Below are 12438 nucleotides of genomic sequence, written 5' to 3'. Positions count from 1 at the left end.
GCACCCGTGTGGGAGACCCGGAAGAGGCTCCTGGCTTTGGATCGGCATAGCACTGGCCGTTGCGCTCACTTGGGGAGTGAATCATCGGACGGAAGATCTTCCTCTCTGTCTCTCCTCTCTGTATATCTGCCTTTCCAATAAAAAAAAAATAATAAAAATAAATCTTTAAGAAAGTAGGCTGGTAACTCTCAACATGTACAAAAATCAACTCACAATGGCTTAAATACATGTGTATGTAGCTGTGTGTGTGTGTATGCACTGAAGCATCACATAGTATTCCAAGCATCTCCATACTTTCTTTAGTTAAAATTTTTTTAAAAGATTTATTCATTTTTATTGCAAAGTCAGATATACAGAGAGGAGGAGAGACAGAGCGGAAAATCTTCCATTCTATAATTCACTCCCCAAGTGACCACAATGGCTGGAGCTATGCCGATCCAAATCAGGAGCCAGGAACTTCTTCCAGGTCTCCCACGTGGGTGCAGGTTGTCAAGGCTTTGGGCCATCCTCAACTGCTTTCCCAGGCCACAAGCAGGGAGCTAGATGGAAAGCGGGGCCACCGGGATTAGAACCCATGTCCATATGGGATCCTGGCACGTTCAAGGCAAGGACTTTAGCCTCTAGGCCACTGCGCCGGGCCCAATTAAATGATTTTAAAGGTTTATTTGTTTGTTTATTTATAATGGAAAGTCAGATTTACACAGAGAAGTAGAGACAGAGGGAAAAATCGTCTACTTGCTGGTTCACTCCTGGAGCTGAGCTGATCCAAAGTCAGGAGCCAGGAGCCTCTTCTGGGTCTCCCATGCAGGTGCAGGTCCCAAGGCTTTGGGCCAACATCAAGTGCTTTCACAGGCTACAAGCAGGGAGCTGGATGGGAAGCAGAGCAGCTGGGATATGAACTGATGCAAATATGAGATCCCAGCACATGCAAGGAGATGACTTGAACCACTAGGCTACCGCTCTGTGCCCCAACTTTTTTTTTTAATTGTTTATTTGAAAGAGTTACAGGGAGAAGGAGAGAGATCTTCTATCCACTAGTTCACCCTCCAGATGGCTGCAACTGCCAGGCTGGGACAGGGTGAAGCTAAGAGCTTCATGTGTCTCCATATGATTGGCAGGATCCCAAACACTTGGCCCGTCTTCTGTTTCTTCTCTTAGACCATTAACAGGGGGCTGGATAGGACATGGAGCAGCCAGCACACACACTGGTGCCCCTAAGGATAATAAAAGCTATTCTTTTGAGAGGACATTAGCTCTCAAAACAAAGGAGGAAAGAGATATTTAGCATGCCCTATTTCTCCCTCTGGCAGGCATGAAAATGGATTGATAACATTGACTTCTGTAGCTGGGAGCACAGTCGTCTGCCTCAATTTCTGCCTCTGTGGTTTACAGTTGCTCTGAAGTCTTGCCACCTGGGGGCTACTCCCAGTCAGTGACTGGGCACTGGCTGGCATTGGGGCCAGCCCATTCTTCCCTGCAGACCATTATAATGGCCTTGGCTTGAGTTCCACACTGGCCTTGCCAAACCTGTTTCAGCTGATGCCTTTCCTGGAGGACGCCTGAAACCGGGACAACTCCATCTCCACGATTCCACTTGGGCCTCACCACGTAGTCTTTGTTTGAGGGCATTGGGACCCGCGCTAGCACAGAACCCAGGATCTCCAGCTCTGAGAGCCTTCTCTTCTCCTGTTAGCGCCTTTTCCAGACCTCTGCGAGGCGTCTGACCACAGTGCTGTTCATTCTTTGTCGCATCTGTTCTAGATCCCTCTGCTCTCTTTCTTCTCTTGTCATTCATCTGTAGTTTGAGGTAAGGCCAAAATTAGGTCGAGACCACTGATTGATTAATTTCCCTGCCGTGTCCTCGTTGGACTTCGACTCCTTGGGATATTTATAGAGATACATCACTGCTCCTCCAATCCCACTATGCTTCAGGGGCTCCTGGCTCACACCAGGCAGCCTTTGGAGAATCTCCAACAGCTCTTCCTGAATCTTCAGTGCCCGAAACTCCTGTCTGGGAGAGGGGAGAGCCATTCTTTGATGACCGACATCACACCATTGTCAATAAAGGTTTCCTTCAGGTCCTGCTTCTAGAGTTACAAAACCACTGTAGGTAATAAAGTTAATCTTTTCAGTGCTTTTTTTTTGATTGTTCAACTGTCTTCCTCAGCAGCCTTGTGCATCTTTGCCATCATGGCATTCAACGTCGTCTGCGTCACTAATAAAGGTGCCACCGTCACAGTTACGCCTGCACTTGCCACTCATGCTCTTTTCCCTCGCAGCATCATTTCCAAATCTGACAGGAAGTCCATGTGCTTTCCTCTCTTGATGTTGTCATCAGAATCTGACTCTTCTGCCTCTTTTGCCTGAGTTTCACCCCTTTCTTCTTCCAAATCGTCTTGGTTAAAACCTGTGAATTCTTCTTCCTCTTCATCACCTGATTCTCCAAATACATCTGCAATGAGATTCTCTTCTTCATTGCCTGACTCGCTGTCACTTCCGAATAAATCCTCTCTTTAGCCTTCTTATCAGACAGCTCTTTCCCCGCTTCCTCTTCTCCGTCAGGGGCGACGGCCTTCTTGCGCCTGCAGGAAGGAAGGTCACTGTCAGAGTCCTCTGCATCAGAAACCACGCGACTCTTCTTCGTGTGCTTTCTCTTCATCTTCACCATCGGGAAGCACTGCTTTTCGCTTGGTGATTTTCTCCTCCTCTTCATCGCTGTCTGCTTTCGGCCTTTTGGGTTCTTCCTCCTGGCTGTCAGCTGTGAAATCTTTTCCTGTCCCTGTGGCTTTCTGCGTGCAAGGGGTTGCCCTACACCTCTGTAGTAATGGACCAAACTCCATAGTCTTTAAAGCCTGACTCAGAATCACCACCTCTAAAGGAGCTTGTAAGATTCTCCAACCTGGAATGAATCATTTCTGATATCTGCTTTTAAAGATGTATATAACCCACCATAGCATTTTAAATTAATTTTTCTCCTTGTATCCTTTTTCCTTTGTGTTGTGAAGTCTGATGAGGGTAGGCATCTGTGATAGACTTTCAACAGATTTTATGGATAACCAATCTAGCAGTACTAACCTGAATATATTTCATCTTCAACATATATATTTGTATTTAATATGTGGTGAAAAAATTGTACATTGCGTATAATAAATAATATGAGTTAAAGTTACACTTTTGCCATGACTTTCTTTTTGAAAATAGTATTTGAGAGCAGAAGGATGGGAAAGAGTCTCACACCTTCCAGCATAATTAAGAGACTTACATGATCATGTCTTTTAATACTTAATTTCCTAGTCATGCAACAAACAGAGTGAGAAGCCCAAATCAGGACCGGAGTCTGGATTTGCAGATTTCCCGTCTGACACGGCACACAGACCTCCTCACTGCCAGCTCAGAAGCCTGCCATCCTAATTTTCAGTATTGAAAAATGCTTAGCTTTTACCCTGATCCAATGACTGTAATAGGAATAATTACTTAAGCAAATGAACACAACAAATTATAGCTTCTATAATAAACCCTAAAACAAAGGTTTTAGGCTGGAATATAGTGAAACCATAGTCCAACACTGAGCATGAACAGTATATGTAGATTGTATCTTCTTGGTCTTTGTTTTTGGTTTTATAATTTTGCTCTTAATCAAGCAAAAATAACAAATATAAGCAAAAACAGCCTGAGTGTAGTTCAGTTTACTTATTAATTTTGAACTAAATAACTAGGGCAAGTACTACAATAAGTATGTGGCTGATAAACCATAAACATATAGTCACAGCATAAACGGAACATTAATTTTGAGTACAGATTTATTTGAGCAACCTTTTAGTTATTCTTACTGGGAAAGAGGAGAAAATATACAACCTGTCCAGGTCTCAGTTTCATCAGCCGTGAAATAAAAGAGTTGGAATGAATTTATTCATTAATTCAAGAACTGCTTATATACCAGATGCTATGCTGAAAATGTAAAGATGATCAAGAGATATACAGTCCCTGTCTTCCCTTGTCTTAAAAGATATAAGTGTATTTTAAATTATTTTTGCCTCTAGAATCTCGTAAACCTGATGTGACAGTATAAATTCAAAAAAATGCCTAGTGAAATCCTATTCATATTTGCTTTTGATTATTCAGAAGCACATTTTATGAAGTATATATGACTCAGGTTTGTCACTGGGAGACAAGTTTCAATCGCTGAATTATGATGAACATCCTGCTAGTATTTTGTGCAAGAATTAGCTCTTAGTTTTAAACAGAAAATGTGTCATTCTGTAGACAACACACAGAACAACATTTGATTTAACATGTACTTTAATTCTCAAATAGAATCCCTTATAGAGATTTTACTTCATACATAGATTCTTATTCAGGCTTTGATTGGTATTATTGTCAGCGAACTTGCATATGACATGGTAGTAGAAACAGGAAATTTTTCTATTGTCTTAAATGCTGTAGAGAGGGAGCAGCTTGTAATAGGAACCATCTTGCACATTTTAAAATTATTAGATGATAAGCAAGGAGGAAAAAGAAATAAGTAAATGATGACTGCCTTAGTGAATTCTCCTTAGGAGGTTTTGGGGATTAAAAAGAATAACAGAAATATACCCAAGGAAAGACAGTTTTGAGTCCGTGTCATAAATTATTTCACTGTTAGTCACTAGATATGTATGTTTTAGTATCACGAGACATTTTTCCTCTATCAGTCTGTGACAATATCTAAAAAAACCAGCATCTAGAATACAAGTACCTGCCAATGTTCTCTTTTTAATGTATTTCAATAGGTCATGTACACATTCCATTGTTAAAAAGAGAAATATAACGTAAAAAGAGGAAATATAAAATTTAAAATAAAGAAAATCAGTGATAAAATGGATAGTTTTGGGGTCATAGTTTTCACTTGAGAGTGGAAAACTGTGACACTTCCTTGATACATTGGGAAAATATTTTTAATGTATTAACCCAATGTGTTCCTTTTCTAGTAAACGGTAGTAGCTATTGTATATGTAGCTAAGATTATCCTACTTATTCTTCAGTAGAGGCGGAATATCTCTGCTCTAATGAGGCTGAACTGTGACGTTTCATGGAGGAGCCTTTGCAGATGGCAATCAAGGGTGAGATACCCTCATTTTCTGACCCGGATTTTGAAAAGGAGAAGAGGGAAACAGAGTTAGCTGGGAGGTCAGATAGCTTCATACAGAAACGTTGACACCTTGTTGGTAGTTGGCAGATCAGACAGTAAAGGAGAAATGGAATGGAAAATATTGTTCTAGCCATCTTTTGAAAAGTACAGGGAGACTCCATAGAGCATCTTTCCTCCAAAGGGACTATTGCATGCCCAATGACACTAGTTAAAGCAAACATGACTCAGTTTTGTTTATGGATTATATCTGTCCAGCCAATTCCCTATCAACGTGCTTGGGAAAGCAGCAGAGGGTAGTCTAAGTACTTGGGCCCCTGCACCCTTGTGGGAGATCTGGATGAACCTCCTGGGTGCTGGCTTTGGAGCAGTCCAGCTTTGGCCACTGCGGCCATTTGAGGAATGAAACAGCAGATGGAAGAGCTCTGTCACTCTATCTCTCTGTAACTCTGCCTTTCGAATAAATAAACAAATTTTTAAAAAGGTTACATTTGTTTTGCTTCTCTTTGATTGGTGGCAGTATATGTTTTGTTATTTGCTTATGTTCAGTGATTGGGTATATTTGACACAGGGTTCTTTGGAATTGACAGTTGAGTATGTCCCTGTATCTCTGGTGCATCATCTTAATTTCTTTCTTTCTTTTTTTTTTTTTTAAGATTTATCTATTTTATTGGAAAGGCAGATGTACAGAAAGGAGGAGACAGAGAGGAAGATCTTTCGTCCAATGGTTCACTCCCCAAGTGACCACAACGGCTGGAGCTGAGCCAATTCGAAGCCAGGAGCTCTTGTGCTTCTCCTATGCGGGTGCAGGGTTCCAAGGTTTGGGGCCGAACTCGACTGCTTTCCCAGGCCACAAGCAGGGAGCTGGATGGAAAGCAGGGCTGCCGGGATTAGACCTTAACCATTACGCTATCACACCGGGCCTGCACCATCTTAATTTCAACCACCCATAAACAGAATCTTTCTTGATCTGTGGTCAGATATAGGTTTTTGATTACCTCCAAGTTATGATGAACTGTTTCTTGAGGCTTTTGAAAAATTAAATGCCAGTGTCAGATGTCTTAATTTACTTCTAATCATGCAATTTTAAATGGCATGAGGTAAATTTACTTTCTGTATGCCATCTATACATTTAACATATGTTATTTTAAAATGAATTGTTAATAAAGATTTATTCCTAAAATCTTATAATAAATGTACTTAAATATATGTGCATTTAAGTTACATGTATTATTCAGATTAAACTTTACTTTTCTTTGCCTTCAAAAAGATGTCTTTCTGGGCCTGGTGGTGTGGCCTAGTGGCTAAAGTTCTCGCCTTGAACGCTCTGGGATCCCATATGGACGCCGGTTCTAATCCTGGCAGCTTCACTTTCCATCCAGCTTCCTACTTGTGGCCTGGGAAAACAAACAAGGACAGCCCAAAGCCTTGGGACCCTGCACCCTCATGGGAGAAGTTCCTGGATCCTGGCTTCAGATCGGCATAGCATCGGCCATTGCGGCTGCTTGGGGAGTGAATCATCAGAGGGAAGATCTTCCTCTCTGTCTCTCCTCCTCTCTGTATATCTGTCTTTCCAATAAAAATGAAATAAACCTTTAAAAAAAGATGTCTTTCCTTTGGTTTTCATATGATGATATCTCATGTCCCAGGTGGATTTTGTGTGTGTTATTTATTTGTTAAATTATACTTTCTAATTGTTCTTCATTTGTTGAAAAAGAATCTGTTAAAAACAAAATATAGAAGGATAAGCATATCTATTTAAGCTGGGAAAAATAGAGTCTCTCAAACCAGTCTGGGCAACTTTCAAAGACATTTTGCCTCATTGAGTTTGGGAATGGAGTGGAGAGGTCAAGAACTGAAATGAGAGGGCACTGGCAATGAAATGCGCACACTCTGAAAGTTAGCAGTGACTTCTTCAAGGAGAAAGTTGATAAAACATCAAGTGTCTCCAGGACAGAGTTGTTGCCAGAGTCAGCCAGTGAGGGAGGAGAGGCAGGAAGTTGTCAGCCCCTGTTTTATTTTTAATTTTGCTTCAATTGAAGAAGTCAAAAGATGGGCAATTTTGCTTTATTTTCTAAAAGGATTTATTTATTTGAAAGTCAGAGAGACCTAAGATGAGAGAGGGAGAGAGGGAAGAAGATGGAGAAAATGAGATTTTCAATCTTGCGGTTCACTTGCAAAAACCTGAAGTAGTCAACCAGGAGCCAGAAACTGAAGCCAGGTCTTACATGTGGATGCTGGGGATCTAGTTGCTTGAAATGTCATGTACTCTTCCCACGGTGTGTATTAGTAGGCAGCTGGAACCCAAAGGGCGCCTGGACTTGATCTTAGCACTCAGACGTAGGATGTGGATGACCTGAGCAGAATCTTGATTTCCAGCCTAAATATGAAGATGAGCAATTTTAAATGGCGTGAGGTAAACTTACTTTCTGTATGCCATCTATACATTTAACGTATGCTACTTTAAAATGAATTGTTAATGAAGATTTATTCCTAAAATCTTACAATAAATGTATTTAGATATGCATGTATTTTAGTTACAGTTACTTTCTACCTGAAGTAGCAATGAAAGAATGGCTATTTTCATTTTTCAAAATTTTAATGATTTATTTCACTTATTTAAAAGGCAGAACTGAAAGAGCAAGAGAGAGAAAGAGAGAGGGAGAGCCTCCAGAGAAAACCCCAAATCACTAATGGCTGGGGCTGGGCCAGGTCCAAGCCAGGAGCAGCATCCAGGTCTCCCACATGGGTGCAGGAGCCCAAGCACTTGAGATGTGCTCTGCTGCCTTCCCAGGCTCCTTAATATGGAGCTGGATAGTAAATGGAATATCCTGGGCATGCATCAATGCCCATATTCTGGGATGCCATTACTTTAGTTGATTACTCAACTATGCTTCCTTTTTAAAACATTTAAATTTTTTTCCATTAATATAAAGAGAATAATATGCATTCCGTATGTACAGTTCAAGAAAACAATCATACTTCTCTCGCTCCGTTCCTTTCCTCTCTTCAATAGTTCCTACAGAGTTGTAATTTTAATGCACTCTCTATTCACAGGCTTAATTTACCTCTAACCATAATATCCAACAAGTGAAAAGTAAAAATACCACGAGACCACATATTTACTGGAATAAAAACACAGGCTAAAAACCACATTTCTGTCCCAGAGGGACTGAATCATTCTTTCAATTTTGTGTGTTCTACATTAGTTGCCTCATGTCAGAACATATAGAATAGTTGTCTTTTTGGAGACTGGGTTATGCCTCTAAGCATAATGATTCCCAGTTGTATCCTTTTTGGTGCAAAATCCAGGACTTCATTCTTTTTTATGGTTGAGTAGTATTCCATAGTGTGTCAATATATACACCATATTTTCTTTATTTAGTCATCTGTTGATGGGTCATGCATTGATTACATATTTTAGCTATTGTGAATTGAGCTGCAAGAAACATGGGTGTACAGATAACTCTATCATATGCTGATTTTATTTCATTTAGGTAAGTTTCCAGGTGGAAACTGGATGGCTGGGTCATATACATATATTTTCAAATCTCTGAGGAATCTCTGAACTGTCCTGCATAATGGTTGTACTGGTCCCCTCTAACAATGGTGAGTTTACCCTCTCCCCATATCCTCTCCAACATTTATTGTCTTTTGATGTTTGGCTGCTAGCCATTCAATTTGGGGTGAGCTGAAACGTGTTTGGTTTTCATTTGCATTTAGCTGATGGCTAGTGAACCTGAGCATTTAGTCTTGTGTCTGTTGATAACTTGTTTCATTCTTTGAAAACTGGTTGTATGCGTCCTTTTCCCAGTTCTTAACTGGACTGTTTCTTTTGTTGTTGTTGAGTTTCTGGAGCTCTGTATAGATCCTGGGTATTAATCCTTTATCGGTTACATTATTTACAAATATTTTCTCCCATTCTGTTGGTTGTTTCCTCATTTTAGCCTCCTTTACAGTGCAGAATCCTTTTAGCTTCATGTTATCCCATTTACTTATTTTTACTTTAATTTCCCATGCTTCTGGGGGCATTTCTAAGCCTGAGTCTTACAGGGGGTGCCAGATATTTTCCTTTAGTAATTTGATGGTATTGAGCATAGATTTAAATCCTTGATATGATTCATTTTCAATTGATTTTTTCCATTAAATTCTTAATATTCATTACAGAAGTGATGGGATGGGGATTGTACACTCATGTGGGGCTCTGGAAGGGATGAAGAGGTTTGGGGGGCGAGGCGGGAGAGAGATGTATCCAAGGTGGGTTTTGGTGGGGAAAGAGGATGTGCCACTCCTTGTTGTCAGACTGCAATAGTGGCAAGGAATGCAGATGGTCTCTTAATCTCGCCCCAAGGGTCTTGGTTGGGGGGCGGACATGTCCTGGGAGTGTTGCTTGGGTGGCCATTGTATAAAAGGTGACATAATCCATCTGTCTTCTCAGGTGTTCTTCCTTTTTTTCTGTAGAAGTTCTGAGGCCTATTGTTCATGGCTACTCAGAGCATCCATGGTGCTGTCTAGAGAAATTGCTCTGAAGTGTTGTGCCACTTGCTTTTCTTTCTGTTCCGTTAAGAGGTCCTTGAAATCTTCAATTGGATTAAAGCATCTTGCATTGTCTTTCCTATGCATCTGGGTGTGTTCTTTCTCCTTTCTTTGGAGTCAGCTACTGGGTGGCAAGGTCCTGCAAATATGTGCTCTGGCATGAGACGACACCCTCATGGAATATCCTCTGTGACTGGGGATCTTGTCAGACGAAGGTATTAATGATTGTCAAGGGTTCCCCTCCTGACAAGATCACCTTATCAGTCCTCCCCCTGACTCCAGGGTTTGCATTCCTTGGCAGGTGCCAAGGACTGGTCCAGATGGCCACCTGCCCTGTTTCCTGTCTGTGGGTGTGTTGGCATGGTTGGGGGTCCCTAGCAGAACTTTTATTGGGGTAGCCCCAAGCCCTAGTTCCCACGAGCACTGACCGACAGGTGCAGTGGTCTGATCTGGATCACCCCCTGTCCCAGTTTTCATGTGCACTGACATGTATAGTGGCACTTGGTCCTCCTAGGCCATTCCCCAGTCCCAGCTTTCATGTACACGAGCAGATGGGACAGTCCAATTCAACTGTGCCCACTGTAGGTGTCTGCCTGGTTCAGGCTAACTTCCAGAATCTCTTACCAGGTTGGCTCCCAGTTCTGATTATGATGCATGTGGACAGGTGCTGCAGCCTGACCTGACCTGCCGCCGGACCTGGCAATCATGCATGTCAGCAGTACAATGCCCTGGCTGGACTCACCCTCCAGATTCAGTTCTTGTGAGTGTCAGGGATTCAGTCAGTGAATAGCATTAAGATCCTACTAGGTTATACCCCAAACCTGCTTCCTGCATACTCAGTTGGGTGCTGGAACCTGGCTCGGCCTACTCCCAGGCCTGCTTCTTGCTGCCAGATCCTCTCTCCCCCAGATCTACTCTTGTGCCAGGTGGCAGGTATAGCTGCTTTGTCAGGTGAACCCCTATAAACCACTACCATCCCATTCCTCAGCCCTGGCTCTCATAGGCAGCGGCAGTTGTAGAGTGCGTCAGCAAGTGCTGCAGCCAAGGCCTGGGGGAACCTTCAGGCCTGCCTCTGTTCTGTCACCTGCCCCTGCTCTTGCTGACATACATGTGCAGTTGCTTCTTCTGTGGCACTCCGTATCAACCGTATTATACACCTGGAGCGGCCTCCAGTGGTCTCCCTGCAGCCTGTCCTCATTTCGGTGTTCCGCTGACTGTAGTGGCAGAGCTGGTGGCTCACCAACTCCAGGTGACACTTGCTCGATCCTGTGTGCAGCCATGGCGGATACTCCCCTCTGCTGTCTGTCGATCTTTGGTCTAAGGTGTAAGATGGACATCTTGCTTCATATTTCTGCACACGTAGATATAATATTCACAACACAATGTGCTGAAAAGATTTTCTTTTCTTTTTGGATTGAATTCAGTTCACTTGTCAAATATTAGTTGGCTGAAGACGTGTGGGTTCATTTCTTTTCTTTTTAAGATTAATTGTTTTTATTGGAAAGGCAGATATACAGAGAGGGGGAGAGACAGAGAACTGGATGGGAAGTGGGGCAGCCGGGGTTAGAACTGGTCCCCATCTGGACCCCAGTGTGTTCAAGGCAAGGACTTTAACCACCAGGCAATCACATCGGGCCCCACTTCTTTTAAAAAATATTTTTTTATTATTTATATTTTCATTGGAAAGTCAGATAATCAGATAGAAGGAGAGAGAGAGAGAGGGAGATCTTTCTTCTGCTGATTCACTCCACAAGTGGCTGCAATGACTAGAGCTATGTCAGTCCGAAGCCAAGAGCCAGGAGCCTCTTCTGGGTCTCTCATGTGGGTGCAGGGTCCCAAGGCTTTGGGCTGTCCTCAACTGCTTTCTTGGGCCACAAACATGGAGCTGGATGGGAAGCAGGGCTGCTGGGATTAGAACTGGTGCCTATATGGGATCCTGGTGAGTTCAAGTTGAGGATTTTAACCACTAGGCCACCACACTGGGCCCTCTGTTTACTTCTTAGAACATTTTAGCTGTTCACTGACAGATTTGTTCCATCTGACTATGGTCATGATTAGGTAAGAAAAATGTTGGGCAGAGAAACCTAAGAGAAAGTAAAACTACCTAGAACTAAAAGAAAATAAGTATGAGTGCAGAGTCCCAAGGCTTTGGGCCATCCTTGGGCCATCCTCAACTGCTTTTCCAGGCCACAAACAGGGAGCTCGATGGGAAGCGGGGTGGCTGTGACATGAATCGGCACCCACAGGGGATCCTGGTTTGTGCAAGATGAGGACTTTAGCCACTAGGCTATCATGCAGAGCCCTGTGTGGTTCATTTTTGAGATTTCTCTTCTGTTCCATTGATGTGTCTGTTTTTGTGCTGGTAGCAGGTTTTTTTTTATTACAGTTATGATATATTGACTTGAAGCTGAAATCTATTACTATATATAATTATGCACAAATATATATTATAAATATATATATATTTCATGTATATATACAGTCTCATGTAGCTCATGTTTATTGTGCCTTTGTTAAGCGACTGACCTGTACCATCTAGGGTTTTAAGGATTCTTTGTGTTGTTTGCGTAACATAATTGGCTAATGACGCAGTTCTCCTAATTCATCCCTATTATTAGGCAATATATATCCATATTATCACATGTCACATTGTGCTCCAGGACGATGTAGTTGAAAGAAATTTAGACAGAATGCTTCATTTGGGTCACAGTTCAGCTCTCTAGATTTAAGTATAGCGTCGTTGGTTACTCTGACCTGGCTAAGACCCGGATGTTGCA

The 12438-nt window shown here is 42.2% G+C and overlaps 1 pseudogene; it reads right to left on the bottom strand.

Annotated features, from left to right (window-relative positions):
- Positions 1-1532: 1532 nt before the first annotated feature.
- LOC121164745 lies at positions 1533-10941 on the bottom strand (annotated as a pseudogene).
- Positions 10942-12438: the final 1497 nt, after the last annotated feature.

This window comes from Ochotona curzoniae, unplaced genomic scaffold (genome assembly GCF_017591425.1).
Source record: "Ochotona curzoniae isolate NIBS_2020 unplaced genomic scaffold, NIBS_Ocur_1.0 contig_1071, whole genome shotgun sequence".
NCBI lineage: Eukaryota > Metazoa > Chordata > Mammalia > Lagomorpha > Ochotonidae > Ochotona > Ochotona curzoniae.
Note: the sequence above shows the minus strand (reverse complement) of the source record. Positions and strands in the feature narration are given on the sequence as shown.